Raw genomic sequence first — 26,903 nt, 5'->3', positions numbered from 1 at the left:
CCGGCTTACTGGAGTCAGGGGGAATGTAGTTGTACGGTGGGGGCCGAGCTCCCACCATCCTGAAAACTCTGGCCTACATTGATGAACAGAGCATTTGCATTCACTCTTTGGCAATCAGCAGAAGTCAAATTTCTGCCCTACTGATTAAAGTAAAGTCTAAAAGAATTAAAGTTTAAAAATTGACGAGCGGAAAGGAGTGAAATTCGGCTCGCACCATTAGAAGGGAGCATCAGTAGAAAGCCAACCAACCTTCCAGAAATGAATCTTGACCTTTTTTTGCAGCCTTGACAGCAGCTGTAAATGTTGTAAACCTAATGGTTTCAGAACACCAGAGAGAGAAGTTTGTTTCTCCTGCAGTAAAATTGCAAAATCTGTGATTATTGTCTTAATTTGGCCAAAATATAAGAAAGCATCCAGACTTAAGTCAAAAATAGGTGAAGCAACATAACTATACCGCCGTCAGCTGGTGGTAAATATCAGAATATTGCCATTATCAAAATAAAGGATGTGGAGATGCTGGCGTTGGACTGGGGTGAGCACTGTAAGAAGTCTTACAACACCAGGTTAAAGATGTTGGACTTTAACCTGGTGCTGTAAGACTTCTTACCAAAATAAAGGAATTCATATTGGGTGGCAAGGTAGCACAGTGGTTAGCACAGTTGCTTCACAGCTCCAGGGTCCCAGGTTCGATTCCCAGCTTGGGTCACTGTCTGTGCGGAGTCTGTGCACTTTCTCCCCGTGTCTACCTGGGGTTCCTCTAGGTGCTCCGGTTTCCTCCCACAGTCCAAAGGTGTGCAGGTTAGGTGGATTGTCCATGCTAAATTGCCCTTAGTGTCCAAAAGAAAAAGGTTAAGTGGGGTTACTGACTTGCGGGGATAGAGTGGAGGTGTGGGCTTGGGTGGGATGCTTTCTAAGACTTGATGGGCCGAATGGCCTCCTGCACTGTAAATTCTATGATCTAAAAGAACAGGGATTATAACATGCCAGTGCAATATTGAGAGGCATTGTAGTGAATGGAAATGATTATCAGGCGCATCATTTAATAGGTGTTTGGTGCCAAACTCACTATATCTCATCACTGCCCAAGGTAAAGTTGTATCTGCACAAGTACTGCTCAGCATGTGCCATTAGATGGTGAATCAGTAAATAACCCGGTATCCAGTTTGGCAGGAAGGGACTGCTTACATGATTCAAACTGCAGCGAAAGGTTTTGTTTGATATTGGAATGTTACGAACGAAGAAATATAGACCCAGTCTTCTGGTCTCCAGGTGGTTGTATCATGGACATATCCGGAAATATGGGTTAGGGGATTTTCTTGTTATGCTCTAAGTGTAGCATAAGCGGCTTCCTTGTGGTGCACTTGACAAAGGAAGGATCAGACGTGGAGATAACTTCAACACGTTTATTAAACTATATACACTTCTATAACTTGGGTTCAACACTACTGTTAATCCTATTATAGCTACTCAGACTGACTAACCAGACTGCTACAATCCATGTGGTGGGAGTGATATCAAATCAACCCTGTGTCTCTACTCACTGACTGTCTCCACTGGAGACAAATCATGTGTGTGGTGTCCTTTATATATGGGTCGGTGTAATGCCCTCCTATGGTCGTGTCACCTCTGTGTGTATCGTGAATGCCCATTGGTCGTGTCCTATCTAACTGTTCTATTGGATGAGTGCCTGTGTGTCATGTCTCTGGTGCTCCCTCTAGTGTCTAGCTAGTCTGCATGTATCTGCATTAACCCCTTGTGTATTTACAGTGATGCACATCACCACAGGGATCTCATGGAACTTGCAGGGCAAGGACTCCATGGAAATCCAGGATGTTTCAACTTACAGTGGGAACTTCCCATTGCATTCAGAACCTCTGAAAATGTATTGATATGGTCACCCAGTCAGCAGTCACCTCCTGTTGGTTGCACACGTGCACTCCAAATCATTATTTCCAAAGATCTTTTCAATTTTCTTTCCAAGGTGGACATTCATTCATATGAATGTTCTATTGGGAGTTGTACTATCCTATCAAAATCCACATTATGCTACAATCGGCCAATTGGACATCTAATTATTCTTCAATTTGTAGAGTCCACCTTGAAATAGAACACCTTTATTAACTTATTTTCCTTTTATTCACAGATTCCCAACAGTGCAGAAACAGGCCATTCGGCCCATCAGGTCTGCACCAACCCTCCCAGAGATCACCCCACATAGATCCACGCCCTATCCCCGGAACCCCACCTAACCTTTTGGACATTAAGGAGCTATTTAACATGGCTAATCCACCTAACCTGCACATCTTTGGATTGTGGGAGGAAAACAGAGCACCCGGAGGAAACCCACACAGACACGGCGAGAGCATGAAAACTCCATGCAAATGGTCACCGAAGGTCAGAATCAAACTGGGGTCCCTGTCACTGTTAGGCAGCAGTGCTAACCACTGTGCCACCGTATCGCCCTGGTCACACATTCTAGGATCAGCAAAATATTTAAATATTCGGAATCCCGTAAATTGCCTACTTCTTAAAAATTGTTGCTCATTTGATACTTGGACAGGAAAAACAAATCTAACTGAACTTCTTTACATTTCAAAAGAAGATAATCTTGGCATCTTCAATTAATGTCCGCTTGTGTCGGTTTCATAGAACATAGAACATAGAACAGTACAGCACAGAACAGGCCCTTTGGCCCTCGATGTTGTGCCGAGCAATGATCACCCTACTCAAACCCACGTATCTACCCTATAACCGTAACCCAACAACCCCTCCTTAACCTTACTTTTAGGACACTACGGGCAATTTAGCATGGCCAATCCACCTAAACTGCACATCTTTGGACTGTGGGAGGAAACCGGAGCACCCGGAGGAAACCCACGCACGCACAGGGAGGACGTGCAGACTCCGCACAGAGTGACCCAGCCGGGAACCGAACCTGGGAACCTGGAGCTGTGAAGCATTTATGCTAACCACCATGCTACCGTGCTGCCCCAATCATTTGCCCTCAACTCCGTGGGCTTCCACCTTGGTTAACAGTCTCTTTTGTGGGACTTCATCTCACATCATTTGAGTTAACCATGGTTGGGCTTTATAACCCCTGGAACAATATTGTTCCACTATGGCCAGGGGTTTTTTTTTTTGGATTGCGGGGTTTCCCTTCCTGCCATTCAGAGAGTTTACTGCCAAAACTGTCTGCCCCACGGTGTTTTCACATTCCAACGAGCGTTAATTGGCTACAGGCTGGGCTTCTCCCCCCTCCCCCACGCCTCTCACTCAGGAGGAAATCCTGTTTCAGAAAGCAGCGACCAGTCTGATTGGCCAGCGGCTCTCTAGTCCTTGCAGGGCCAGAAGCCTCAGTGGACAAGACTGAGACTGTGTGCACTCTCCGGAGCCTAAGTCCTGGGGTTTCAGGAAGAGGTAGGTTTTGTTGGTCTCGGGGACTGCAAATCACAAGTAAATAAAATAAATAATACCAGAGAGTGTACCCAAAGGCTAAGGAACCCTCTGGACAATCATTACCAAGGCAGTGGGAGGAGATAGCCGTCATGGTCAATGCCACCACTTTAGCTCCGAGAACCTGGATCCCAAAATGTTCAATGGTGGTGCAGTCCACAGCTGAGCAATGTCCTAGAGCTTCTCAAGGGAATTCTGCAAGACCATCCACTCAAAGTCAGCAGCTTTTAGCCTGTAATACCTCTGGAGCAGCAATGCATTGGAACACAAGGCCAAGAAGACACACCAATAAGGTGGTTACTAAGGGAACTTTCCTTTGGAACATTGGATGGTTGGTTTGGAATGGTTGACTTGTGGTGGTTTTTACTGCAAGAGGGCAGTAGCTGAACATGCTGATGTGTTTGGCTGTCATACAAATTGGGGAGTTGGAATGGTGTTCATTGAAATCATAGAATCGAGAGGGCTAGAATACAAGACCAGTGATGTACTTCTGAGGCTGTATAAGGCTCTGGTCAGACCCCATCTGGAGTATTGTAAGCAGTTTTGGGCCCTGTATCTGAGGAAGGATGTGCTGGCCTTGGAAAGGGTCCAGAGGAAGTTCACAAGAATGATCCCTGGAATGAAGAACTTGTCGTATGAGGAACGATTGAGGACTCTGGATCTGTACTCGTTGGAGTTTAGAAGGGTGAGGGAGGATCTTATTGAAACTGACAGGACACTGCAAGGCCTGGATAGAGTGTACGTGGAGAGGATGTTTCCACTTGTAGGAAAAACTAGAAGCAGAGGACACAATCTCAGACTGAAGGGACGATCCTTTAAAACAGAGATGAGGAGGAATTTGTTCAGCCAGAGGATGGCAAACCTGTGGAACGCTTTGCCGCAGAAGGCTGTGGAGGCCAAATCACTGAGTGTCTTTAAGACAGAGATAGATAGGTTCTTGATTAATAAGGGGATCAGGGCTTATGGGGAGATGGCAGGAGAATGGGGATGAGAAAAATATCAACTATGATTGAATGACGGAGCAGACTCGATGGGCCGAGTGGCCTAATGCTGCTCTGATGTCTTATGGTAATACATCTACACTCCTCCAGTGCTGTTAGAAAGGGAGTTTCAATATTTTGATGAAGCAAAGGAATGGGTATATATTTCCAAATCAGGGCGTTGAGTGGAATGGAGGGGAACATCTAGGTGGTGGTGGTATTCCCATGCATCGGCTGCCCTGATCCTATGGATGGTAGCAGTCGTGAATTTGGAAGGAGATGTACAAGGAGCTTTGCTGAGATGCTGCAATGCATCTTGGAAATGGGACACACTGCTGCTACTGTGTGTCAGTGATGGAAGGAGTGAATGTTTAAGGTGGTCAATGAGGTGCCAATCATGGAGGTTGCTTTGTCCTGGTCGGTGTCGAGCTCCTTGAGTGCTGTTGGAGCTGCAGTCATCCAGGCAACTGAGGAGTATTCCATCAGACTCCTGACTTGAGCCTTGTAGATAATGGACAGTCTTTGGGAGCCAAGAGATGAGTTTACTCACTGCAGAATTCCCTTTGACCTGCCCTTGTCGCCACAGTATTAATATATCTGTTCCAGTTCTATTTCTGGTAACCCCCAGGATGTTGCTTTTGGTGACTTAAATGTTGGTAATGCCACTGAATGTCAAGGGAGATGGTTAGATTCTCTCTCATTGCACATGGTCATTGACTGGCACTTGTTTGGCGTGAATGTTACTCGCCACCAGACAGCCTAAGCCTGAATGTTGTCCAGGTCTTGCAGCATACGGACACAGACTGCGCAGTACCTGAGGAGTTACAGAGAGGAATGCCACACACATCTGTTGTCAGCTAATATTGTCAACAGTAATTTCCAGCCTTCTATATCATGTAGGGCAGCACGGTAGCATGGTGGTTAGCATAAATGCTTCACAGCTCCAGGGTCCCAGGTTCAGTTCCCGGCTGGGTCACTGTCTGTGCGGAGTCTGCACGTCCTCCCCGTGTGTGCGTGGGTTTCCTCCGGGTGCTCCGGTTTCCTCCCACAGTCCAAAGATGTGCGGGTTAGGTGGATTGGCCATGCTAAATTGCCCGTAGTGTCCTAAAAAGTAAGGTTAAGGGGGGGGTTTGTTGGGTTACGGGTATAGGGTGGATACGTGGGTTTGAGTAGGGTGATCATTGCTCGGCACAACATCGAGGGCCGGAGGGCCTGTTCTGTGCTGTACTGTTCTATGTTCTTCTATGTTCTATGTTTATGAATAGTAAAAAGAGAGAATGAAAACAGAAAATATTCATTGCTTCACTGAAATAAAACACACATACACCACACACACATTTTCTCAGCAGTGCAGTTCACTTCGCCACATAAGCATACGAGTTTCATCTGTCTTTCAAAAACATTGCTTGAGAAATTTGACACCAGTTCAGACTGCGTGTAAGGTTGGCAGCTCCCCCTGCTGATTAGTGCTGGTATGAGGCCCAAACCAAACACAAGTTGGGCTTTATTTGAATGTCGCCAGCAAGCAACAGACGCAAAATAGGCCAGTTCTCGGATGCCCAGGAAATCATCCGCTGCATTGGTTGGCACATTGGAATTGGGAATGCCATGGGAATGAGCCCGAGAGGGTCCCTGAATAGGGCCAAACAGCAGGCTGGAGATTTCCTGGGGTAGAAGATCTCTGGGCTCATAAAAATGGATGAGCATTTCCTGGCTGGCAATTTGGAGTGGCCTCTGGCAGTGCTTTTTTTTTAAATTTAGAGTACCCAATTCATTTTCTCCAATTAAGGGGCAATTTAGCATAGCCAATAAACCTACCCTGCTCATCTTTGGACAGTGGGGGGGGGGCAAAACCCACGCAAACACGGGGAGAACGTGCAAACTCCATACGGACAGTGACCCAAAGCTGGGATCTAACCTGGGATCTCGGCACCGTGAGGCAGGAGTGCTAGCCACTGTGCCACAGTGCTGCCCTCTGGCAGTCACTGATACACTGACGCAGAGCGACGCACCAGGCATTACTAATTTATACCTAAATTTTACAATCAGGAACCCAAAACTGACAGGGGGGAATCCATGATCTGCACACTTAAACAGCGTTACTCCTGTTTCAGTGAGTGGGCGGTACGCTCGCTTGCAGGTTGTTTGAATATTGTAATAATTGGGCCTTGGCATCGAAGTTGCCCTCTGATTTCCAACTGCTGACTGCTTATTTTCCAGGCAGCAAACAGGTAGTCATGAGGCGCTGAATATTACTGCGGGTTTTGGAGCACTTTGACACTCCAGTTGACTTACTTAGAATTCCGCTGGTTTTATTGCCTGCTATTAAAAAAATTCTCCAGGTAAATCCATGTAAAATCCAGGGTAGGGATAGGGCAAACTGGCCAAGTCTGCGCAGTTTTGGCCTACCATGCAGGAATCTGGGCAGGCGAAAGCCGAAAATCGGAAGTTTAAATTTCCCGCTTAAATACCGGGAATGTGCGTGCTGTCAAGACTTTGTTAGGTCCTGTGAGTATCTTTCAGGGTACCTCCATTCTCTGGCTATCCGCAGACCGGACGATCTGAGTCCCTAAATTCCGCAGAGGTTTCCTCAGTCTTCAATTGGAATATGAACTGGCCAGCCGACAGCGAGGTGTAAATGAACACTTTCGGCTGCTGGCATGTTTTCCCTCAGGATTCCTGCCAGTGTCCTGTGGAGGAGAGTGTATTTCAGGACCCACAAGTAAAGTGTTAACGTGCTCAACACCCCCCCCCCCCCCCCACCCACCCACCACCACCACCACCACCAAAGGATACATAAAACAGGTCAACATTAATTGAATTCTAAGCACAAGGGGAAGATTTTCACAATTGGATCAGGATTATCCTTAGTTTAGGATTTCTGAATAATGGAACCAGAATTGAAGTGACTTGGTAGATTGAAATGTTATGCCTGGATTAAGTCTGAAACTACTGTATTCTGCTTGTGTGTGGAAATTATCCATGGATTGAGTAACAGTAGAGCCGGCAGTGAGTAAGCAGATGGTTTGGAGAATTTACTGCTTTCTGTGCCTTTGTTCAATATCAGTGCAGACGAGACTCATCTTAACCCATAAACAATATCCCTCTGTCAAATTTCTCTTGAATAATTCAGAATTCAATGAGTCACACTGATATTTGGCAGTAACACAGGCAGGCAATATCTGCTGTCAGCTACCCTATCATACGGATCACACCATTTTCCTGTCAGTTCTGCCACTAGCAATACATCACCGGCGGAATATATTTAAGCATGTTGTAAGTAAATTCAGGTAGCACCAACAGGGACTTTCACGTCATACTTGCACAGACTGAGTCAGACTTAATTTTGATTCTAACCATCACGGTAAAAAGGTGATGGTCTGTGTCATTTGCCCAAATGCAACTTGCTTCAACGAAAGACAGGATTCTAGGCTACTCAGTTGTAAGTAAAAGACATGACTGATTTGTGCAAGGGATGTCTGCCTTTGGGTATAGTTTAAGCCTTCCTTACCTGTTGACTGATGGCTCTGATTAATTGACAGTTCCTGGTGTCTGTTGGAAATAAAGAGCCACATTCATTTTAGCCGATGACAGCTGTCCAATATTTTATGTGAAATCGCTGTTCCTCACATGCTCAGACAGTTTGCTGTCTGAAGCAATACTGTGAAATAGTTTGCTATTGCAAGTTGATTTCCTGCTGTCTCGGGAATTTTTGAGATGCGTGCATCCATGTGTATGTGATTTGTGTGTACAGGGGAAAGGTCTGAACTGCTGATGATTACTGAAGATATGGCAGTTTTCCTGAATATATGGCCAACCTTCAGTTCCTATCTCTGGTTGATGCTCTCCAGATCCAGAGATTTATACATTGGGTGATTTTCTGATTGACTGCTCAATCAGAGGGTAAATGTGCATCTGATGGACATACCTCTGTCCTATTTATGCCTTGAGCGCAAGAGATACATGGCCATTCTAAATGAATGCAATGTCCCAACATCGCTAGAAATATAGGGCGACTTTTACCCCCACACAGATTACCACAGGAACATAATCTACTTTTTCAATTATGCCGGAACAACATTAAAGGCCACCACACTCAGCATTTCTCCCTTTCTCTGTACAGACCTGAGTGAAGATGGCTGTTCTAGACTATACCCAACCAAAACAAGCCACATAAAAAGCAGGAAGTGAGGAACAACAACAGAAAGCTGGGTTTGAGCTCGTGTTCCGGTGCAGACTCGATGGGCCAAATTGCCTCCTTCTGCACTGTAGGGATTCTATGATTCTATGAAGATGCATGGTCATCTCATTAAGAATAAAATCTCTGAGTTGCAGATATTTGAAAAAGGGATATCAAATTGCTGGCATAGCTGCTCAACAGATCACTTGAAAGCGCCACTCAGATGGATTTTCACACTTGACAGACCCAGGCTTGAACGAACTGATGACTTTTAGCAGTATGTCTTGTTTAGGCAAAATGTCATTAAGTTCCTTTGAATTGTATCATTTTTCGTCTTGCTCTGTGGCTCATCTGATGAGCCTCGTGTAAGTTGGACTATCAGGTTAGGGATGGAGCATGTATGGAGCATACAAGAGAAAGAATCAGATGATTGTTTGCAAATAAATAAATCGTTTGTGGTTTTGCCTGCATAACTGTCTCTGTGTTGTGTTATTGAAACCTAATTATAATGCAGCCCTGCTTCAAAGGGTCACAATATAAAGGTCAAAACCCTGCAGATGTAAGCCTCATAACGTTTTGAAATATTCTACTACCTATTGTCCCCTTTTATCCTGCGCGTCCTCCACTTTCATAAATATATTCATGCAAAGGCTGACTTCTTAATTCCACTTCAAAACACAAATTTAATTTCATTGCAAAAATGTCACAAATGGCAGTTTATTTCAAGTCCACAGAGAGCATTTTGGAACTACGATACAATTCAAAGGAACTTACATGACGTTCAGCCTAATTAAGACATAGTGCTAAAAGTCATCAGTTCGTTCAAGGTTGGGTCTGTCAAGTGCGAAAATCCTATAATAATCAGCACTGTATGAGCATGGAGCACAGTCATTTAGCTGGAAGGGAGATCAAAATTAACTTCCGTTGTCTCTCCTATTCAGGGAAACACGGATTTCCCATCAGATCATAAGGACCATGGATTCAACACCTGGAGGGATAGAGATGTGTGTAGGCTAAGCCATATGTTTAGTGGTGCTTCCTTGTCATCTTTTGAGCACAGTAAGAAATCTTAAAACACCAGGTTAAAGTCCAACAGGTTTGTTTCGAAACACTAGCTTTCGGAGCACTGCTCCTTCCTCAGGTGAGCTGTGCTCCGAAAGCTAGTGATTCGAAACAAACATGTTGGACTTTAACCTGGTGTTGTAAGACGTCTTACTGTGGTCGCCCCAGTCCAATGCCAGCATCTCCACATCATCTTTTGAGCAGATATCTCAGCAATTTGCTATCCCGAGACACTCCTCTTTCAAGTATCTGCAACTCAGAGACTTATCCTTCATGAGACAGCTATGCATCTTCACAGAATCCTTACAGTGCAGAAGCAGGCCATTCGGCACATCGAGTCAGCACTGGCCCTTGAAAAGAGCAATTCTACTTAAGCCTATGGCTCTACTCTATCCCCGTAACCCAGTAGCCCCATCCAACTTTTTGGACACTAAGGGACAATTTAGCATGGCCAATCCACGTAACCTGCGCATCTTTGAACTGTGGGAGGAAACCAGAGCATCCGGAGGAAACCAACACAGACACGAGGAGAAAGTACAAACTCCACTCAGAAAGTCAACCGAGGCTGGAATTGAACCCAGGTCCCTGAAACTGCGAGGCAGCAGTGCTCACCACTATGCCACTGTGCTGCCATGTATCTTGATGCTTCTGTCTCCCTGGTGGATGCAATCCTGATCTCTGCGAACCTAAGCAATTAATGTGCACCTCTTATGATACATTATGCGTGGGATTCTCTAATAATGGGGCTATGTCCCCATGCCAGTGTGAAAACTGGCGCCAACGACTCCGGCATCAACGGCCCCCAAAAGTGAGGATTTTTTTTTCATCCCCGCAGCTCCAGCCGGCGTGGAATGGCCGACGTGATTCGGCGCATGTGCCGGGGCTTCCTTCTCCGCGCAGCCCCCCGGGAAATATAGCAAAGCCTTACAGTGACCCAGCGTGGAGTAAAGTAGGCCCCCATGGAACTAGCCTGCCCGCCGATCGGTCGGGCCCGATCGCGGGCCAGGCCGCCGTTGGGACCCCCCCCCGAGGTTGGATCACCCCTGCCCCTCTCCAGGACAGGCCCCGCACACTCACCTTCCAGGTCCCGCCGTATGGGAGGTGAGTAATTCACGCCGGCGGGACTCGGCCCATCGGGCCCCGGAGAATCGCTGCGGGGGGGCCGCTGTCAATGGCCCCCGACCAGCTTGGTGGCGATCCCACCGGCGCCTGAGAAACAGCGCCGGAGAATGGGGAAGCCGGCGTCGGGGCGGCGGGGCTCGATTCTTGTCCCCCCGCGAGAATGACGCCACCGCGGCGCCTAATGACGTCAGCCGTGCATGCGCGGGTTGGACAGCTCAAACCCGCGCATGCGCGGTTGCCGTCTTTCCCCTCAGCCGCCCCGCAAGGCATGGCGGCTTGATCTTGCGGGGCGGCGGAGGGGAAAGAGTTCGTCCCCTTGAGACGCTGGCCCGACGATCGGTGGGCACCGATCGCGGGCCTGTCCCCTCCCGAACACGGTCGTGATGCTCGATCCCTGATCTGCCCCCCACATCCCCCACACTTACCTGGCGCGCCATGTTCACGACGGCAGCGACCAGGTGTGGTTGCCGCCATCGTGAACAGGTCGAGAACGGCAGGCCGCTCGGCACATTCGGGCTGGAGAATCGCGGGCCGCCGTGAAAAGCGGCGGCCTGCGTTTCTCCGAGCGGCGTGTCGCCAAACCGGACACGCCATTTTGGGGGGGGGGGGGGGTGGGAGAAAAGCGGGAGGTCCGCTCCCGCACCTCCTGCTATTCTCCCATCCATCGTGGTTGCGGAGAATCGCGCCCTAAGTCCCCAAGCCCGCAGGAAAACGGGGGAGAATCACTCCGGACTTTTTCCGTAAAGGTCCGAGGTGATTCTCCATTTTCCAGGGGGTTAGCAGTCCTGCAGCTCTGGCTGCCAGCGGGGACCTGCTGTACAGACCACTCGGTCGCGCATGCACACGGCAGCCGGAAGCGGGTCCACGCATGCGCGCGGCGGCCCATCTCGGCACAGGCACCGCTGACATGGTGAAGCCACACAGCAGGCCCACATAGAGGAAGGTAAGTCCCTCCCAGATCGCAATGGCCCGCCAATCGGTGGCCCCCGATTGCAGGCCTGGCCACCACTGAGGCCTTCCGGAGTCAGATACCACCCCCCCCAACCAAGACCACCACCGCTGCCATGGGTCCCAGCTCCCGCCAGGTGGTACCACATGTAAACTACGCCAGTTCGGCCGGTCGACCGCGGAGAATTGCCGAGGGGGCCTGTTCCAACGGCCCCCGACCGGCACCAGATCATCCGCGGGACTGGCGGGTCTGCGGTGAATCATGGAAGTGCCATCGCGCCTGATTTACGGCATGAACGGCTATTATCCGCCCCCGAGCCAGGCACGGTTCCGGCACGGTGGGTCAGAGAAGCCCACCCATAGGAACCCTATCTCAAAGTTTTGGTTCCGTTTTGTCTGAATTGCTCCTACAACGTTTTCTGTAAGTAATGTAGCACCACCTTGAATTTGCTACATGTGATCGTGTCTATCATATCACCATATTTTCATGGCTTTATCGTATCTACCCCATCCTCGAGCTTATCCGTGCATTGTTTTTCATTGTATAATCGGGAGCACCAAGTTTAATGATTAAAACTGAATCAATTGTGTTGGTTTCCTGCTGTCTTTTTCTATTCATGTATGCAGCAGCATTCATGTTGTACTGCACCAGTTTTGAGCATTTGTTGCATTATTTATAAAAATGGAAACACTCTAATAAAAATATATATTTTTAAAAGTCATTTGTTCTGCTCCACGATACAACATTATGCATAACTAAGATATAAAGGGGCGGCACGGTGATGCAGTGGTTAACACTGCTGCCCCACAGCGCCGAGGACCCGGGTTCAATCTCGGCACCAGCTCGCTGTCCGTGTGGAGTTTATGCATTCTCCCCATGTCTGTGTGTGTCTCATCCCCACAACCCAAAGATGTGCAGGGTAAGTCGATTGGCCACACTAAATTGCCCCTTAATTGGAAAAATAAAATAAGTAAAAATAAAATAACTTAGATATAAATACAAACTTTAAGTAGTAGGTATTCTACTACTTAACATTGGTTTGTTGTATACATGGGGTAAATCCCGAAAGTCCAGGCCTGTTTTGCATGGTCATAAAGGAAAATTGAGTGGGGAGGTCTTTGAAAGGAAGACCATCAAATTGTTGGTGAATTTCCTTTCTGCAGCTCAGGAGATCGAATAGGGAGAGGCACGCTGTGCAGTAGTTAGCACTGGGACTGAGGCGCTGTGGACCTGGGTTCAAATCCTGGTTCTGGATCACTGTCTGAGTGGAGTTTGCACATTCACCCCGTGTTTGCGTGGGTTTCACCCCCACAACCCAAAGATGTGCAGGGTAGGTGGATTGGCCACGCGAAATTGCCCCTTAATTGGAAAAACAAAATTAGTACTCTAAATTTATAGAAAAAAAAAGGAGATCGAATAGGCCAAGGCACAGGATCAGGAAAAGTAACCCCAATTTACTGACAGTATTAAAGCATGGTTGAGTGACTTCAGTAAGTGAAATTAACACTTGATAATGTTTAAAGGTGGCACCTTGATTAATTCACCTTCATTTCATCTACTCCTAATAATTTGCTCAGTTGCTGAGTTTAAATGGGCAATTTAACGTTGATGTTAAGACCGCTGAAATGATTATTGATGCCAATTCTATTACTTTCCTAAGAGGGTCAACATTGAAGTCAGTGCAAAGTTAAGGATGCATTAATCTATGGCAATATGTCATGTTCGTGGCTCTTGTCCTAAAATTCCTCTATCTCGTATTCCAGGCTAAAATGTTGGCGCATAATGTTTTTGGTAATTAAGAGTGAACGTGCAAATATGCTCATGCTCACCTTCCAGCTAAGATGTGTTAATCCCGAAAGTGAACCCCCCCCCCCCCCCCCCCCCCAACCAGACTCTCCACTGCACTAGCCCTGAATGCGCCTCTCTCTCCACTTTCACAACTCCCCGCATACGCTATCCAAGCTGGTTTCTTCCGTCAGACCCACCTCTATACATTCTATTAAGTAACAGTGAAACGACTGACCACCTCATTTCCCTTTCTGGCCATGTTGGCTTGCATTGCAAATAGTTATTGTTTTTCAGTTATTGTCCCTGTCCCTTTCAAAGATCAGCATAACAATTGTCCTAAAAACAAATACATCCTTGACCCTTTTGACATTGCTAATTACCATCCTCTAACACTGCAAAGCCCTTGGGGTCTAAGTTAAATAATACCCAAACAGCGTTGCAGCGACCATGTTGTACGATTGACTCCCACTACAGAGCAGGGAGCACACTTAATTGGTGCTGTCTTTTTTTTTAATGATTGCTGAATGTAGCTAGTACTCCCTGCACTTTAGTGACTGACCCCTCCACCCTGGGAAAGAGTGCCTGCCCATTTTCTGTATCCATGCCTCTCATAATCTTGGCATCTGACTGAATTCAAGCCAGACACCGGAGCTGATGTCTCAGTGTTATCTGACAGAGTTTCTTGGCCGAATAAAATAATACTATTGTGACAGAGTAATGTCACAATCATGGGGCGTAACCAGGGATACAAACCTATGTCCAGGTGAAATCGCAAATTTCCAGTAGTCAATCAATCAATTGTCTTCATCAGCGGCACTATATCAATATCGGTTGTTGTCAGGTAGCAGAGTGAGTTAGTGAAGATCTTGCATAGAGAAGTACATGATGAAACTTTTTCAATCAAAATGTATGCGAGTGCTTCAGCAAGCTTAAGAATCCGAAACACAATGGTCCCGATTTTCCGTCAGTGGGGGAGCTGGCCATTGGCTGCCACCGGAATCTTCCAGTTCCGCCGATGTGTACGGCATTTTGCATGACCTCCAAAACGCTGTAGACATCTGCGGATCTGAAAGATCCTGGCTGTTCACTCATCCCACCGCTGAGGGACCCACCTTCGGTGGGACCGGATGTTCCTGCCAACAGGAAGGACCAGACAATCCTGTCCATTGGAGGAAGAATTGGAGCAGCATAAAAGGGATGTGCCAATGGAGTTGAACTATTAGGAGATATGAACATTCATGGCAACAATTATACAAATACCACTTATCTCAAATTGGCAGAAGAACAAAGTTTAAAAAGGCCATGGTCGGAATTTTAGGTTTCGGGGTCAGACACGTGGCAATGCGAACGAGCGCGGAATTGTGCAAGAGTACATCAGGCAGGCATCACAGCGTCATGAAAGCATTGCCTGATGTTGTGGTTGGCAAGCTTACACAGAAGTCAGAAAGCTGGACCCGCCGACAATTAATTGAGTAATTCAGCCACAAATAAATACCCAGCTGTTACAATTTCACATTGCCCAATGCAATTTAGCAGTCGGAGCACGAGCAACAGCGGTAGGCGGCCATCCCGTTTTTATTGATTCAGGGCATGATAAAAGTCGGATGGTAGTTAGGAGTTTAGGTGAGAGTTTGATTGCAGTGTTTTTTGGAGGATTCTTTGCTTGTGCAGCTTTTTTTCTTCAGGACTCTTTGTCTTCCAAACTTGGAGGCTTTCTACCCAGTGCACCCTTCAATGTATGAGACAGTGCCATCTGCATTTCCACACATGGGGATTGTATACTCCACTGGTGGGACCTCCTCTGAAGAGACCGAGAGGGCCCGAATGGAGAGGAGACCAGGTATCCACAGGCAGCATCCCAGACAGTGACCCGGAGGAAGAGGGGCCAGTCATAGGGATATGGGGTCAACAGGAAGTGCAAGGTAAAAGAGTCCACAGAAGACAGCGCCATGATCTAAAGTCAGTGCTCCAGCTACTTCAGCATGTCTGATTTGCAGTAGCTAAGAAGGCTCCATCTCAAGGGAATCTATGATATTACCAAAATTCACTAGACTCTGGGGAGGTCCCGGTGGATTGGAAATTAGCAAACGTGACACCACTGTTTAAAAAAGGAGGTAGGCAGAGAGCAGGAAATCATAGGCCAGTGAGCTTAACTTCGGTAGTAGGGAAGATGCTGGAATCTATCATCAAGGAAGAAATAGCGAGGCATCTGGATAGAAATTGTCCCATTGGGCAAACGCAGCATGGGTTCATAAAGGGCAGGTCGTGCCTAACTAATTTAGTGGAATTTTTTTGAGGACATTACCAGTGCAGTAGATAACGGGGAGCCAATGGATGAGGTATATCTGGATTTCCAGAAAGCCTTTGACAAGGTGCCACACAAAAGGTTGCTGCATAAGATAAAGATGCATGGCATTAAGGGTAAAGTAGTAGCATGGATAGAGGATTGGTTAATTAATAGAAAGCAAAGAGTGGGGATTAATGGGTGTTTCTCTGGTTGGCAATCAGTAGCTAGTGGTGTCCCTCAGGGATCCGTGTTGGGCCCACAATTGTTCACAATTTACATAGATGATTTTGAGTTGGGAACCAAGGGCAATGTGTCCAAGTTTGCAGATGACACTAAGATGAGTGGTAAAGCGAAAAGTGCAGAGGATACTGGAAGTCTGCAGAGGGATTTGGATGGGTTAAGTGAATGGGCTAGGGTCTGGCAGATGGAATACAATGTTGACAAATGTGAGGTTATCCATTTTGGTAGGAATAACAGCAAACGGGATTATTATTTAAACGATAAAATATTAAAGCACGCCGCTGTGCAGAGAGACCTGGGTGTGCTAGTGCATGAGTCACAGAAAGTTGGTTTACAGGTGCAACAGGTGATTAAGAAGGCAAATGAAATTTTGTCCTTCATTGCTAGAGGGATGGAATTTAAGACTAGGGAGGTTATGTTGCAATTGTATAAGGTGTTAGTGAGGCCACACCTGGAGTATTGTGTTCAGTTTTGGTCTCCTTACTTGAGAAAGGACGTACTGGCACTGGAGGGTGTGCAGAGGAGATTCACTAGGTTAATCTCCTAGTGGGGCCTCACGGTAGCATGGTGGTTAGCATCAATGCTTCACAGCTCCAGGGTCCCAGGTTCGATTCCCGGCTGGGTCACTGTCTGTGTGGAGTCTGCACGTCCTCCCCGTGTGTGCGTGGGTTTCCTCCGGGTGCTCCGGTTTCCTCCCACAGTCCAAAGATGTGCGGGTTAGGTGGATTGGCCATGCTAAATTGCCCGTAGTGTAAGGTTAATGGGGGGATTGTTGGGTTACGGGTATACGGGTTACGTGGGTTTAAGTAGGGTGATCATTGCTCGGCACAACATCGAGGGCCGAAGGGCCTGTTCTGTGCTGTACTGTTCTATGTTCTATGTTCTAATCCCAGAGCTGAAGGGGTTGGATTATGAGGAGAGGTTGAGTAGACTGGGACTGTACTCGTTGGAATTTAGAAGGATGAGGGGGATCTTATAGAAACATTTAAAATTATGAAGGGAATAGATAGGATAGATGCGGGCAGGTTATTTCCACTGGCGGGTGAAAGCAGAACTAGGGGACATAGCCTCAAAATAAGGGGAAGTAGATTTAGGACTGAGTTTAGGAGGAACTCCTTCACCCAAAGGGTTGTGAATCTATGGAATTCCTTGCCCAGTGAAGCAGTTGACGCTCCTTCATTAAATGTTTTTAAGGTAAAGATAGATAGTTTTTTGAAGAATAAAGGGATTAAGGGTTATGGTGTTCGGGCCGGAAAGTGGAGCTGAGTCCACAAAAGATCAGCCATGATCTCATTGAATTGCGGAGCAGGCTCGAGGGGCCAGATGGCCTACTCCTGCTCCTAGTTCTTATGTTCTTATATGTCAGATGATTGGGCCGGAGATTTACTCCAACTATTTAGGTGACCACCTTACACCAGTGGCTCTAAAGGTCACTGCAGCTCTCAACTTTTTGCATCAGATTTTTTCCAGAGGTCAGTAGGGGATCGATGTGATGCTTCCCAATCTGCTGCCCACAGTTGCATAAAACTGGTCACTGATGCTCTCTTCAGATGGATCATAACCGTCATTCATTTCCAGACCAACGAAGCCAGTCAGGCTGAGTGAGCCAGAGTAATATCAGACAATGGGTTCTCCAGCATCTAGAATATCACAGACTGTACTCCTGTGGCTATCGTGACAGCAGCAGGTGAGCCGGGTGCCTTCAAGGTCAGAATGGGGTTTCCCTCCATGAACATGCAGATAGTCTGCGATCACAAGACACAGATTTTGCAAGTCTCTGCAAAGTATCCTGAAAGCTCCCATGATTCATACATCCTGTGACTTTCCCAGGTGTTCGAAGGCTGCTCGTCGTCACTCTAGCTCGCTTGGATGATATGTTCCTGGGTGACAAAGGCTATCTCTTGAACAAGTGGTTCATGATGCCACTCTGGCACCCACAGATAAGAGCAGAGGAGGTACAACAGAAGTCATGCCCCCCACAAGGCTGGTGATTGAGAGGACCATGGGGTTGCTGAAGATGAGGTTCAGATGCCTGGACGAATCAGGGGGAACACTGCAATATCCTTCGGAGTATGTGTTGCTTATAGTCGTTCTATGCGGCACTCTGCACAATCTGGCTCTGGCAGATGAAGACAGTGAGGCCGCTCCGCAGGCTGCTGAGGCTGACTCAAGTGATTGTTCTGATGAGGAGCGAGGGGAAGCACAGGATGAGGACGTGGTTGCTGACACGAGAAACCTTCTGGCAGAGACACCAGGGACGCCTTGATTCTGCATATGTTCAGCTCGGCATCCAAGGCATGGCTTGAAACTTAGGCCAGGGGTGGTGCCTCCTTACAATACATTCCTGATGAAGCCATCCTTTGACTCCTATTATCGAATCATAACCTCTGAAATAAAGTTTGCTGCCCCTCTGTCTATCACAAGCCACTGTTGTGCCCTTCACCAATGAAAAAATAAAGCACAGTCAGGCAATGAAAAGAAAATAAATATTTTTGTCTCATTGATTTTGACACGAATGAAATTACCTCCTGTGAACACCCCAACTTGTGCTTACGGTGCCTGAAACTTGCATTTGCAAGTGCTGTGTCTTGGTGCCCTCCCCTCACTGGCAGTGACATTGGAAGCGACCTCCGAACTCTGCTTTACTGTCAGCCCTGATGACTTTAATGCCCTTCCTTCGGCAAGTGCAGTCTGTGCAGGAACCACCTGGGAGGAGTGTGATGAAATACACAGATGTTACCTGTGAGGGTATCCCAACTTAAAACACCATTTCCTGGGTGTGTATACGTTTTGTTTTTTTATTGGTGTGAGGAGCCCAGGGAGGATAAGTAACCCAGTCATTGTGTAACAATTATTAAAGACTATTTATTACAGTAAAGCCAAATACACATGAGTGGGACTACTCAACAAGTATGATATATGAATTACTAAATATGCACATTCAGTTGATAGAGAACATATCCCTTATTCCAAAATATATCTATGATGTCTGAATTCCTTAAGACCTCCCCTGTTCCCCAAACAACATCCAAATTAAATAAATCTATCAGTTAAAAAAACAGCTTATAGCTGGCACACACCACAGGGATGATAATCAAGACTAGAAAACATCCTTTCCTGGTCTAGCAAAGATATTTGATCTGCCTTTTTGAAGGTTTTCAACACAGCCTTGGCTCTAAGACTTAAAGAATGTTAGTTGGAAACTGGCATGTCTGCTTCTGCCTGCCAGATGCTAACTGGCTGTCTTGCTTCTGACGATCCAGCTAATTATACCTTTGCTCCACTATTATGTTGTGTCTTGATGAAAAATAATAGTTGAATGTACAGTTTGTACTTGAATTAACTCTGATGTGCTACTGCTCTGCAATGTATCATTTGAAAGAACAAGAGTAGAATCTTCCTGAGAGCTCTGTTAATGGTGTGTTTTCGATTTAACTGCCGATCCATCTATCTGGTGCCAACAGTGTGATGAAATTGTTACATGTTACAGTTTATATTCTGGTGCAGTAATGTTATTTAAAATTCTGATTTAAAATACATACAGGCAGTATGTCTGCTAAAGCTATAATTAAGGAGTCATAAAAGGGGAGGTCAAGATTCATTACAACCACTTACTTGATTACAGATAAAGGTCAAATGGAATATAGTTATGATCGCTGGGGATTCCCCGGAGAGTAGATAATTTATGAGGGAGTGCAATTTAGTCCTCGCTAAACAGGTCATGTGACACCTTAGTGGGATGCAGATGATGTAATTACTGAGGGGAGCCAGGTCTGTCAGTACATAGAACAGTACAGCACAGAACAGGCCCTTCAGCCCTCAATGGTGTGCCGAGCCATGATCACCCTACTCAAACCCACGTATCCATCCTATACCCGTAACCCAACAACCCCCCCCCATTAACCTTACTTTTTTTTTTAGGACACTACGGGCAATTTAGCATGGCCAATCCACCTAACCCACACATCTTTGGACTGTGGGAGGAAACCGGAGCACCCGGAGGAAACCCACGCACACAGGGGGAGGATGTGCAGACTCCTCACAGACAGTGACCCAGCCGGGAATCGAACCTGGGACCCTGGAGCTGTGAAGCATTTATGCTAACCACCATGCTACCCTGCTGCCCTATAAATGCAGTAGTTTTGCAGTTCACCATAGGATTTGAGTTTGATAACACAGAAGGATTTTAAGTTGAACAACAGTTTTGCCAAATGTGGCTAGGTTGAGTAGACGTGATTTGGTCCTGCTTTTGAAAGGAACTCTCTCCATAAGTCTTTACATGGCTGAGCAAGAAACCTGTTTTCTTAACTTTATATATATGTGGCATTTAAACTGTATTGGGTTGCTTAATTGGAATTAGTAGCAGTAATAGATAGTAAACATTCCCTTGTATTTCAGAGCTGTTTGACTTTCTTTGATGTTAATATGGTTAATTCTTTGTTTAAATTCAAATTTGTTTTAACAAAAAACATATTGATCAGAGTCATCACTCCTGGGGTAAAGTATCCTTTCCTCAGAGTTTTACACATTAAATTTTTTTTTTTACATTCTGATCCAGTATCCTAACAAATGCTGGGGTCTGGTCCGGTATCCTAACAACAGTGATTATTTGTGTGTGTCGCAAATGACTCCTTGCATTTTAAGGCCTTGCTTTCTCTTGTTAGATGTTCAAAAACATATACAGGCAAGGGACTGGCATTGAAAGATATACAAACTTGCATTTATATCGCACCTTTCACAACTTCAGCACTTTCTAGGGTACTTTACAGCCAATGGAATATCTTTGAAGTGTATTGACTGTTGTAATGTAGGATGCTTGACCGTCTAGTTGTGCACAATAAGATCTCTCAAGCAGCCACTTATCTGTATGCCCAAATGTTCTATTTGGCAGCTGAATCTTTCTTTTGGTATTGATCCTGGCAAATGCAAATCTATTGCATCATCATAAGAATTCTGAAAGTCACCGCTTATGGCTCCCTGGAGTTGGTCTCTGAGTATGCTGACGCTGATTGCTTTTGTGCCTTCGATTTTAGACTCCAAAGTCTCTGCTGTAAGAATGAAGGCATTCCTCTGAGATACTTCAACTGTGTACTTGAGACTTCCCCTGCAAACACTACTAATGTTTCATGTTTTCAGAGTATAAAAGCTTTTCTGTACAGTGCTACTCAGCTGACCAGCAAATGCTGTCAACCTATAATTTGTATCATGCTCTGTTGGCTACTGCATTTATTCCTTCCACTGAATTAACTACTATTTCACAACCAGATCCATATGGTCTTAATCACAGAGCAACTCAGGTAATCATTATAGAAGTGCTGGGTTCCTAAAGAAGGACAACCAAGGAATTGTAACAAAGAATACTTTATTTACTGGCTGAGCAGCAACTCCATGTGAACTCCCGTGCTCCCGTCATGTGAACTTTTTAATAGCCGTGTCATCACGTGATCATGCGACCCCTCAATCTACATCTTCCCCATTTAACTTGGGAGAACCAATGGCATTGAGATGAAATAGTGTGTGCGCAAACAGTAATTGTGCATGAACAGATATTTTGTAATACAGATGGAACAGGCTAACAACACATAACTATTTACATATGATGAAACATGGATTATGCTCTTGCAGCTGGTGTACAGCCCATTGGTCCCCCCCCCCCCCCAAGTTTGTTGCATAGTCCTAGAACATGTGTTTGGTTTGATTACACACCCTGAGCATGTGATTGAGCCAATTGGAGGTGCTGTTGTTTTTCTCGGGTAGGTGTCCTCAGTGTGGGTGACCTGGTGCGTTCCGTCAGTGTGCTCAGTGGGTGCAGCGCTCACTACATAGGCTGCTGGAGGAGCCTCCATGTCCACAGGTGTGCGGGGCCTGTATTGTCGGGTGGATTACTGGGGAGCTGTGGTGTCTGTTGGTGATGGTTCCAATACCTGTAGTAGGTGATGGTGTTTTCACACATATTGGACACTGTCTGAGGCCACCACATAATGTTTCAGCTGTGGGGCATGGCTGTTGGGTGTAGTATTTAGGAAAAGCTGTACGGATGTCGAATCGCTGGCCACGCATTGTCAGTCCATCCTGTCGGGTTAGTTCATTGCTGATATCGAAGAATGTGCTGAGCTTGTGGGGAAGCTCCATTGAGAACTCTGGCCAGCCCCTCATGATGATGCTGTGCAGTTGTCTGCATGTGATGTCCACCTGTAAGCCATCGGGCGGCACGGTAGCACAGTGGTTAGAACTGTTGCTTCACAGCGCTAGGGACCCGTGTTCTATTCCCAGCTTGGGTCACTGTCTATGCAGAGTCTGTCCATTCTCCCGTGTCTGCGTGGATTTCCTCTGGGTGCTCCGGTTTCCTCCCACAAATTCCAAAAAACGTGCTTGTTAGGTGAATTGGACATTCTGAATTCTCCCTCAATGTACGACTACAGGCGTCGTAGTGTGACTACTAGGGGCTTTTCTCAGCAACTTCATGTTAATATAAGCCTACTTGTGACACTAATAAAGAATATGATTATTATCCGTGAGTTCGTATACAACAACAGCACCTCCAGTGTCATGGTGTCTATGTCTTCTTCACGGCCTGCCTGGTATGCATTGGGTAGGATGGGTAGGAATGCTCTGGAAAGGCCATCAGCCAAGTACAACTCCTTACCACATTTGTAAACAATGCTGAGATTGTAGCGTTGTAGCTTTAACATCATGTGCAGACTCACTGTGAAGAGGTTTTTTATAATGGTTATGAGTGGCTGATGATCAGTATCAACAGTTGCAGGATGATCACATATGAATGTCTGACAGACAAAGACGAGAGCGAAGAGTTCCTTTTCAAGCTGAACATAACGTGTCTCAGTGTCAGTGAGGGCCCTTGAGGCAAAGGTCCACCATTCTGGATATAGACTGTGCCAAGTCCACGCTGGGAAGTATCAGCTGATACGAGTGCAGGTGCTCAAAGTCAAAGCATGGTCACACCGGTGGGACTGAGAGTGCCTTTTGAGTGTGCTGAAGACAACAGTGTGGTGTTCCTGCCAACACCATTCAACATCCTGGTGGAGGAGCTGATGAAGAAGTCCAATAGCCTCACTGTGACACAGGAAGAACCTAAAAAGATCATTTATCATAACAAAGAAGCATTTATAATGCATCCTTGTCCACGGTGTTGACCATCTGTCATGTAGCCTTTGTCTTCTCTGGATCTGACTTCACACCATCGGCTGTGTGTAAGTGGTTCACATAAGGAACCTGATTGACCCTAAATCTGTATTTCACAGTGTTGAGGTTCAGCTGTATGATGCTGATTCTGCTGGGGACGAGATGAAAATGTGCATCATGATCTTGCCTACTATGATACCGAACCAGGACGTCACCGATGATGATTTCACAGGGATGGCCTACAATGAGTTGCTCCATGCATTGCAAGTAAACCTCGCTGCTAGTGGAGATACTGGAGGGCATACTAAGAAGACATGAATATGGTAAGTTTCGAGGATTCTTCATCTAGTGCGATCTGTCAAAATCTGCATTTCACATCCAGAATGTTGAAGGCATTGGATACAAGACAATGACATAGAAACAGAAACAGTCCATTCACCCATTAGATCTAAGATGCCATGCAATAAGATTATGATTGATCTTACATGATAATCCTCAACTCCACTTTCCAGCCTTATCTCCATAATCCTTGATTCTCTTACTGATTGAAAATTTGTCTATTGAAGCTTTTAACATACTTAATGTTTCAGCCTCTACAGCTTTCTGCAGTAAGGTATTCCACAGATTCACTGCCCTCTGAGAGCAGAAATTCCTCCTCATCTCTGTCTTAAATGGGTGACCCTTTATCTGAGATTATAGCCTCTAATCCTAGACTCTCCCACAAGGGGAAACAACTTCTCAGCATCTACCCTGTCAAGCCTCCTGATAATTCTATATGTCTCAATAAAGTTGCCTATCATCCTTCCAAACTCTAATGAGTACAGACCGAACCTACTCAATTTCTCTTCATAAAAAAATCTCTCCATACCCAGAAACAGCCTAGTTAACCTTCTCTAGACTGCCTCCAATGCCAGTGCATCTTGCCTCAGATAAGAGGATCAAAATTGTTCACAGTATTCCAGGTGTGGTCAAACTTGTGCTTGTATAGTTTTTGCAAGCTGTCCCTATTTCTATACTCCATTCCCTTTGAATTAAAGGTCAACATTCCATGTGCCTTCCCCATTACCTGCTGAACTTGCATGCTAGCCTTTTGTGATTTAAACATGAGGACCCCCAAATCCTCCAGAACTGCAGCTTTCTGCAGTCTTTCTCCATTTAAACAATATTCAGCTCCTTTATTCTTCCTACCAAAGTGGCTAAATTCACATTTTCCGATATTATATTCTATCTGCCACATTTTTGCCCACTCTCTAAACCAGTAATCCTTCTGCAGACTTTTTGTGTCGTCCTCACCACTTGCCTTCCCATCTCTTTTTATGGCATCCGCAAACTTGGCAATAGTACATTTGCTTCCCTCATCCAACATTAACATATATTGTAGATAATGTGATCCCTGTGACACTCCACTAGTTACAGGTTGCCATCCTAAAAATGCCCCTCTTATCCCAACTCTCTGTCTTTTATTAGTTAGCCAATCCTCTATCCATGCTAATTACACTTTGCTCGAGTGTTAATATACCACCCCTAACACCATGGTGTCTTATCTTATTAAGTTGCCTTATGTGCGGTACCTTATCGAATGCTTTTTGGAAATCCAAGGATATTACATCTACTGGTCTCCCTTTATCCATCCTGCTCGTTATCAAAAAAGTATAATAAATTTGTCAGGAATGATTTCCCCTTCATGAAGTCAGGCTACCTCTGATCATATTATTTATTTCTAATTGCTCTGCTATTTATAATGGACTCTTAACATTTTCCCAATGACAGATGTTATGCTAACTTGCCTATAGTTACCTTTTTTTTGTCTCCCTCCATTTTTAAACATTGTCAGTTTTCAATCATGTCTGATATCACCTGTTCCACTGCCTTCCCAGGGTGATGAGATCTGAACAGCGCCTTGTTCAAGTGCACTGAGTCAATACACACCCTGACCATGCCATCTTTTTTTACTATGGCACCATTGGTGAAAACCATACTGTGGCCTCATCTATGGGAGTTATGACACCTATCCGATGCAGCTCATTGACTATTTTCTGCTTCATGGCCATTGGAGCCAAACTGCTGGTGATAATGTGGGATCTAGTCTCAGGAGGTATGTTATGGCTAGCTTATCAAAGATGTCGCAGTTGAAGAGGTCTTTGTACTCTCTCATTTATGGGGCCTGGTTTTGCAGAGCGTGCACCTCTGAACCAAGTTGGATGAGTCCCAATGTGATGCTGTCTTGAAGTGCAGTGGCCTTACATTCTGGTCAACTATATGAAACTTGAAACTACCCTATATGCAGTGGAAAGTGGCCACACCCCAAGAAAGGATGGTTTGTCCACCTGGGTATTGGGGTCCGGTGCTATATTTGGGTCTACTTACTGTACCAGTCAGCTGGGCAACATATTACACTCTGCTCGAGTGTTAATCTTTACCTTCAGTTTTGCGTTGCTGCAAATCATGTTCAGGGTGGTGAAGATCTCACTCTTTTCACTTCGAGCCACTTTGTGATCCGGGTAAGAGTTAACCTTGTGTGTGCAGGCTCTTGAATCTGGAAGTGAAAATTCTATTACAGCATTCCATCGGATTGCACGTTTCCAGTGTAAACTCGGCCCCTGCTTGCTGAAGGCAAGGGCCTCTCCTGTTCTCAGGTAAGTTAAGATGGTGGATTGCAGGAATACATCAGGCATGCTGAAGACCTCCCATCATTTTAACTTTCCCCATCTGTACCAAACCTGCCTAACAGAGAGTTAAAATCTGCCGTCTGATGCACTTAGTCACATGGTGACACTCATTCCCATAATGAGGCCCAGCTTTCTGCTCCAATAACAAGCAAGAAAAGACAGGCAACAAGTTCATGTGCACAGTCGGTCCTATTGGTTGTTGCAGAAAGCATACTCAGCAAATCTCATTGTGTGGCCCATTCATTGCTTCACACCTGTTGAAACATAAATACATCAATTGAACAAACAGGAGGATGTTCCTGTCAAAACATCAACTTATGTGCCTTCCATCCACTGACTACTTTGAAGAGGACTCAACCTGCTGACTCACTCCTGCCATCTGCAGTCAGTGCCTTATTTTGTGTGCTGTCATTTCTTTGTGAAATATTTTTTGTCAGCAAAACATTGCACAAATCCATCACACACAGCATGTTGACATGTAAAGTGCATCCAGCGTTGATTCTCCAAGATGATACCAGGGTGATATAGCCATCGGGGGGACAAATTTGAGAAACAAATACAATTTACATAGAAGACGTGAGGTAGCCAGAGGACAACCAGTCATAAATATCTCCCAAAGACACTGACTATTAAGACCAGCAGTTGGCCTCTACCATCAAAGCCTGACTGTCTGGATCAATACAGGAGCACATATTGGTGGATCCTCCTGAAGATGGCATAGGTGGTAATCTTCATGCGTTACTGGGCCACAAGCTAGGGGAACCTATGTATATCTCCAGTGGATCCTACGATGATCCAGAGTTGTAGAAATTTGGCAGTGACCTGCAACAGCACTGGCATTAGTTGGCCACCATTTCCCATGGTACTCAGCTCATCTTCCATCACGGCATTCGGCTAATAGTCTCCCTGGAGAGGGGCAGGCACTCAACAACACTGCTGCTTTGACATTAAAAGGCTCATTCAGTAAACCAAATGTGGTGAGTGACCTCTTCTTTGCACACAAAGCTGGCCTCATGTCCTTCTGCACATT

The 26,903-nt window shown here is 45.9% G+C and overlaps 2 long non-coding RNA genes across 2 annotated transcripts; one reads left to right on the top strand and one right to left on the bottom strand.

Moving 5' to 3' along the window:
• Positions 1-2,601, top strand: LOC119972962. The gene is made up of 2 exons (XR_005462197.1): positions 1-149; positions 2,144-2,601. It is a non-coding gene; the product is annotated as an uncharacterized LOC119972962 (long non-coding RNA).
• Positions 265-25,728, bottom strand: LOC119972963. The gene is made up of 3 exons (XR_005462198.1): positions 25,625-25,728; positions 6,729-7,123; positions 265-351 (listed from the first exon to the last, which is right to left on the bottom strand). It is a non-coding gene; the product is annotated as an uncharacterized LOC119972963 (long non-coding RNA).
• Positions 25,729-26,903: the final 1,175 nt, after the last annotated feature.

This window comes from Scyliorhinus canicula, chromosome 10 (assembly GCF_902713615.1).
Source record: "Scyliorhinus canicula chromosome 10, sScyCan1.1, whole genome shotgun sequence".
NCBI classification, from domain to species: domain Eukaryota; kingdom Metazoa; phylum Chordata; class Chondrichthyes; order Carcharhiniformes; family Scyliorhinidae; genus Scyliorhinus; species Scyliorhinus canicula.
Note: the sequence above shows the minus strand (reverse complement) of the source record. Positions and strands in the feature narration are given on the sequence as shown.